At 36.3% G+C, this 7,129-nt stretch overlaps 1 protein-coding gene across 4 annotated transcripts in view; it reads right to left on the bottom strand.

Annotated features, from left to right (window-relative positions):
• PRR16 (proline rich 16) overlaps positions 1–7,129 on the bottom strand; it is a 177,757-nt gene that overhangs the window by 87,588 nt on the left and 83,040 nt on the right. Inside the window, exon 1 of one of the 4 annotated variants that reach the window (XM_035310487.1) lies at positions 814–891. The exons of the other annotated variants lie outside the window; for them this stretch is intronic. The gene's annotated coding sequence lies outside the window, so the exon portion shown is untranslated. Of the gene's footprint in view, positions 1–813; positions 892–7,129 lie in introns of those variants that run through there. 4 annotated transcript variants of the gene reach the window in all.

The following is a 7,129-nucleotide window of genomic DNA, read 5'->3' on the forward strand; positions in this document are numbered from 1 at the left end:
GGCAAGGCAAGGCAAGGCAAGGCAAGGCAAGGCAAGGCAAGGCAAGGGAAGGGATAAGTCAGCTAAGATTCTTCAGGTGGGAAAAGCTGAAGGAAGAGATAATCAAATCAAACTGCTATTCAGCAATAGCTTGGTATGAGGGACTAATCTTTTTCCTATTCAGCATCACAGAAGTACAGATTAGTCACATACATAATGCAAAATGTGAGGAGCATTAAATGAAAGTATCAAGATGCAATTTCAAGACATGGAATATCTGGTATTCTTGTCTTGGCTAAAATCAGACATCCCTGAAGATTTCCTGCACTCTTCCTCAGGAAATTCATTCTTTAGAAAAGCCAAACTAGAACTTCAAAGTTTTCAGCACAAACATTTCCAACATGTTCTCCCTGACTAAATACTTTTCAGGAAAAAAAAAAAAAAAAAAAAAAAAAGTGACAGATGCAATACTATAATTTAAGAAACTGTTACGTTACCCTGTTCATTTCTGAGTGTACATTATTCTCTTATCCCTCCCCCCAAAGGGAAGAAACTTGAGTTCTAATTGTTGAATAAAGCTGGGTCTTTGGGTAACTAATGATATAATGGAAATATAGCGTAATGCTTGACCTGAGAAATAGTCAGGCCAATTTTCTGTGAATACATGTGAAAACTTGCAACAGGAGGAATTAATAACCAAAATGTGAGAACAGAGATGTGGGTAACTGGGACAAATTTCACAGAAGTGTATCATCTCCACATGACACTCCTTTGGACACTTCAACAGAAAGAAAAACAAGCTGCATAGTCAAGAAATAAGACAATGTGTGACACTGACTTAACTAATGTGTCCAGCTGCCCCCATCAGCAACTCTCCTCAAGCACATGCACCCTTGAGAGAGGTGTTCATTGTAAAGGGAAGAACATGTCTGGCTATAAAGTAAGATGCTAGCATTGAAGAATCAAATATACATGCATGAAATTAAAAATTACCAACTGATACTCTACTTCTGTTCAGATATAATGTAAGACAAGTAGCTCATCAAGATGAAGTATGTGCCATTTCAGTTCATCTACAGTATCAGCACATTCAGAAAAAAAAAAAATCATATTAAACAAAAGGTCTAAAAATACCATTTGGATGCAAGAATAGCACTTCTTATAGTACACTTGCTTTATTTATTGTACCCTTCATTCATGTAAATTAAGTCACATCTTAAGGGAATACAATTACTCAATGAAGACGTGAACATATGCTTATATTTTTCACAAACTTTCAATTGTTTGCCTTCAGAATAAGTGACTTTCTAGCACAAAACAAACTACTTTCCCTGCTATTTTTTTTTCTTTATTAGAAAGGAAGATATGGAAAAAATAAAATAGGGATTTTTAAAATTTTATTTTATTTAAAGAAACCTGCAAGCTTTTTAATACTGAATGCTAAACTTTAGAAGAAAAACATGCTCCTCTCAGAAATATGTGCTAAGTTACTCAAATCCCTATGCCCTTTCCTTTCAGGTTTCTCATTTTTCTCTCTCTCGGGGAAGACTTTTAATGTAAAATTGGGCCTCAGAACAATTAAACACTGAAAATCTAAATCTAAGGCACTGTGCTCATCTCACTCATAAAGCCCCTATTTAATTAAGGGAGATATTTTAAAATAAAATATCCTTGAATTATGATAAACAAGTCTAATTTATGACCCTTTAACTCTTCATAGCATACTTTTTGCCTGAAATTCCCAAACACGTCAGGTAACAGCAATCCAGAGATTATTCTATGCAATGCTGTCCTCAGTCCCAAGGCAATGCATACATAGCTCCTTCCACCACTGAAAATTCACATTTTGCCTCATAATCAGGAAAAGCCACCTCAATGTTAGTCTGAAATAGGGAAGTACCACTTATTTACCAAGAAAGAGGTCCCTACCTATTTCTTTCAAAGAAATACAAAATTACTTCTTCCTTCAATAAGAAACTAAACCAACACCTGCACATGTATTAAGAGTCGTTACTTTTGCTAGGATGTGCAACAGCAGCATGCCATTTCCCTTGAAGATTCAAGTCCAAAAAACAATTCACTGGTACTCTTTCGTAGAAATAACAGTATATTTTATGAAGCTCATGCAGGTAAAGTGATAAGGCAGAGGCCTTGGAAATTTTACCTTTTGTTTGGAATAAATGTCAGGGTATAACAGTTGAAACAAGGAAAAAAAAGCCTCAGAAATATCAAAAGGTAGTATTATACTACGAATGATTTTAAAAAGAAAGCACGGGAAGGCATCATATACAAAACCCTTTTTTTTTTTTTTTTGAATGTTCACTGTTATTTTGTATTTCTAATACCTAAAAATATACATGGAAACATGAAAATACAGTATGTATAATCTCAAGGAATTATTTTGGGGTTTAAATTCACATTCAAAAGCCATATAAAAAAAGCCATATAAATCAACCTCCACAAACACATACCTTGTTGCAGATATATTGCACAAGATATTTTCCCCAAATCCATGTGGTTTGCCATTTAAACAATACCAACTGAAACACATGGCCAGTTTCAGCTATGTGAGGGAGGGCTGAGAGGTCAGCAGTGCCTTTTTGTGTTATCTCAGACTGGATGTACTGAATTTAAAACCACACCTGCCACGTTGTATCTTACAGAATAATTTTAGAAAGGAGAAAATTTTTATCATAACTCTTTCATTTTTAGTCTTTGTGACAGAAAGGATGTCAGTGCTCTAATTATCTATTTCCTCATGCAGATAAATGAAAAAGTAAAAATAGCAAAGATGAATAGTAATGATGAAACGTCTAGGGAAAAGGAAGAGAGCATTCACTCCAGTTTATTTTAAAATGTTACTACATATCTACAGATTGAAGACACAGGGAATGTGGAACAATTTACACAATTCACTGTTGCCTGGGATCCTATGGAGATATTTTTGAAACATGACCAGAAAAATGTTATTTTATAAAACTTGATGAAACACGAGTTGATGACATGAAGAGATAAAGACACTGGGAGCTTGGAATATGTTTAATTTTCTCTCTCAGGTGTCTTCTAGACATTTTCTGGAAGGACGATAATTTCCTTGCCTTCATCTTACAGTTGGTGAGTTTCAAGCTACTCTCTCGACAGAACATCACCACTTCTATGAACACAATTTCTGTGTTTCTTCCATTTCCCTGTTGCGCAGCAGAGGGTAAGAAATGTGCTCCTCCTTAAACATTTGCTATGTACCCTTGGTAAAAGGAAAAAAGAGAACTAGTGATCTCAACTGTTATTTGCTCTAAGCCTCTTAAGAATACCCATCTGTTAAGCGTAACAATTTTTTTTTTACAATTATGTGTTATTCCTTTTCATGTTGTCCCCTGTTCCCAGTTAGTAGAGCAAAGCAACTTTTAAGATAAAACTATTCATCTTTATTTTAAATGTCACAAGTAAGCAATACAGTCCTCTGGGCAACTTTTCCATGAAATGAAAAACAGGATACCTTGACCTAATGTACACCTAATTCAGATTACAAACCAATCAAATAAAAAGCATTGAAATTTTAGTAAGGAAGTTTCTCTACTCCTTCTATAGAAGTAGAAACTTTTAAATACTGCATTTTGATGTTTAACATGTAGTTTCTGTCACTTTTAGGTAACATAGGTATCACTGCTACTCCAACTATATGTGAAAGCAGATACCACAATAGCCTGATGAAAAGAAACACAGCATTTAACACACCTGGAAACTGATACTTTGATCACTGTGGTCTGTGGTAGGAAAAGCACAACATGTTAAATGATACAAAAGAGCACTGAAGCATTCAAAAAAATCAAACAGATAACTTCAAACTGTACAACCTTTGCTCACATTAACTGACTTGACTGAATAGGTATCTTAGTCCTTACTCACATGATGTTGATTGTAAGATTACAAAAGTTGTATCTGCATGGCTGAGACCTCTTAAGAAAGAGCCGGTCTTTCCTCATTGTCCTATTTTGCCTGTAGCATTGCTTTCCTTATATTGTGTGAAAAGGCAAGACTCATTTTTCTCTCCTCTCTTAAAAAGAATGTACTTGAATTCAGATTTCTAAAATAATATTGATTAGAAATAACCTCTCAGGAATGCTGCCTACTCTCAGAGGCTGGGCTATGCATTCAGAAATGTGAACATCAGCCTAAAGGACTATCAGACTAAATAAGAATGCAAAAATTGATAGTCAGAACTATATTGAACACTGTAACTTCAAAAGAAGGAATTCTTAGCTTACATTAGAATCAACAATCTTTGTATGCCATTGTAAAATTAACCAATTAATTTTTCATGCATGGAAATAAAATGCCGCATGAATCTCTTTACTGAAAAGGCATTTCTAATTTAAAAATTTCAAGTGATATAAGTGAGCACATATATTTATAAATGGGGGCTGACAGCAATTATCATCCTTGATACAATTTATTATTTGGCATTATGTATTATTTGACCTCTACAGAGAGGTCAGCTATTCCAGTTTCTAGAATTAAAGGCATGAACTTCTCATTAAATAATATTAAACAACTTTTAATTTCTCCTCATAGCTGCGGGCACCCTAACAAATGGATTTAGAAGAGTAGAACGCAATTTCAGCAAGATGCCAGAGGAAAACAGGCTGTAATATAAATTCAGATTATTTACTATTTGCTTATGTTTAATTGAATGGGGAACCTTTAAATGAATGGGGAACCTTATTTTCAAGCCACAGTAGATCTCCCTGCAGCTAAAATCCACTGGGTTTCTGTACTGGGGCTGAATGATGGACATTTCCTTCAGTTTCAGCTGATGACATGACACAGACACTTAGCTTCCCATCCCTGGCTCTTGGTTTGTTGTCCAGCACCATCCACATGCCAGGGGTTTTTACTGTTTCCTTTCCCCAAATCCAACATACTCCCTCAATGCATAAGTACAAGCTTTGAGACTTAAGCCGCAGTGTAAATATATGGATGAGAAAAACACATGACCTAGATGTAATTTCTTATCTCTGTTCCTATCTGTCTTGAAGTACATTTACAGGTTGAGCCTTGATTCTTACAAGCAGCCCATTTCTCCCTTATCTCCTTGTTCTTCTGCATGACTTCTCTTTTAAAGTCTCTCTTTTCATTCTCCCTCTCCCCCACTTTGTTCTGTAGTTCATTTGCTTTTCTTCCCCTTCAAAAACGATGGAACTCCTGTTCTTTTCCTTTTTTCAGATAAGAAAAATCCCTCTCATTCAGTCACATGTTACTTAAGTTACTTCTCTTAGAAAGGAGTCTTTAAAATCAGAAACCTCCTTGGCCTGCACCAGTAGTCAACATTGTGACAAGCAATGCTTCTAGTTGCACAGAAAACAAATAAAAGATTAGCAGCATTTTGTGAAAACTGGGAAATTAAGACTGAAGACAGAAAACCAAGAACCAACACATTTAACCAAAGTTCCCAGACTGACAAATGGAGGAAGTCTTGAAACCACATAGTTATCTAATTTTGCAAACATACATTCACAATTATTACAAATGACAAAATACAAGTGGGAAAAAAAAAAAGAAAAAAAAAAAAAGGTGAAAGATCTTAAACACATTTTTCACTTTTCTTCAAACCAGTATGAAATACCAGAAGAAATCCCAGCTTCCTAGGAGGTGAAGACAACAGGGAAGTTTTACCTTTAGAGTGCTTGCTGGAGGTGTGCACTAGTGAACCATCTGTGCTGCAAAGTAAAGGAGCTGTAGGAGGAGGTCAGAAGCCTGAGCAGCATCAGAGGTGACAAGAAAGAAATGTATAATGTCTCCTTCCAAGACCCTGTAGCTTCACAGGCATGAACCCCTAAAGGTACTAAAGTCAAGTCTGACACTGGATGGGACAAAGAAGGCTTGAAGCACCTGACTTCTGGCACCAGGTGGCCAACTGGAGGGAAAGGCAGCTTTGCAGAGAAAAAGAATTGGGGGCCAGAGCAGACACCAAGCTGACCACTAACCAGCAGTGTGCCTTTACAGCAACAAAATCCAGCAGCCTTCTGGACAGCATGAGCCAGAGTGTTGCCAGCAGGCTGTGGGAGGTGATCCTTCCCTGCTGCTCAGTGCTGGTGAGATACATCTGCAGCATCCACAACAAAACAGTGGGTCTTGAGTTTTTTTGATCATTTGTTGATGATGTTTTGTTTGTGTGTGCATGGTAACTGTTACTGAGAAGCATTCCCATCAACATGGCAGGAGATGCTGCCTGGTTGAATAGAAACTTGACATAAAACGAAATTCTAAGTATTTAAGCTGTAAGAACAGAACATATACAAACTAGTTCTGCTAAGTGCTTTATTCTTCTAAACATAGTTTTAATACTATTATTAACACTAAATGCTCATGAAGCAATGCTGATAAATGCAGGGCTCTGCATGTAAGGTACTGTGGTGCGACACCGTAAGAAGCAATAAGAGTCCCATAACATTATAGGCACTGGCTTCCTTTACATACACTGCAGTAGGGTGGAGGTGACCTAGATCTAGCGTTCTGTTTCACACAGGATCCAAACAAGCTCTGATTATCACAAGAGGAGAGTTCAACAGAGATGGCAGAGGACAAGCCTGAGTTTAATTTATACTACAGTAAGAAGAGACAGAGTTACCAGTAGAAAGTCTAGTGAAATTAAGGCTGCACCTCGGTACAGAAACAAAATCAAACCGAATTTTAATTTTGCCACTCAACTGTGTTATTATAGCATTGTCTTCCTCTCTGAACAGTTGAGATGAAAACACTGACAGCATTTTGTACAAATAGGTAGTATCTAAAAGACCTTTAATCACATAACAAAAATGGATGAATCTCATGCATTTTTCTAGATATTCACTGCTGACTGCCATTAGAAACAGGTTTTGAGCTGGATATAACCTTATCAACCACAACTCTTCTCATGTATCAATTTAGAATGCATCAAATTTGAATAAAGTTTGGGTTACAGTTTTGGATATATACACTCAATGTCAGCTATTATAACAAGAATTGATGCTCTGTACATTCAAAAAGTATCTATGAATCCCACTTGGAGTGGGATCCATAGATGCCAGAAGGGGTCTAAATTCTGCCACAGATAAAAATTTGACTCCCACATTCCCTCTCAGATGATAGAAAAGTAAAAAAAAAAAAAAAA

Source organism: Oxyura jamaicensis, chromosome Z (assembly GCF_011077185.1).
Source record: "Oxyura jamaicensis isolate SHBP4307 breed ruddy duck chromosome Z, BPBGC_Ojam_1.0, whole genome shotgun sequence".
NCBI lineage: Eukaryota > Metazoa > Chordata > Aves > Anseriformes > Anatidae > Oxyura > Oxyura jamaicensis.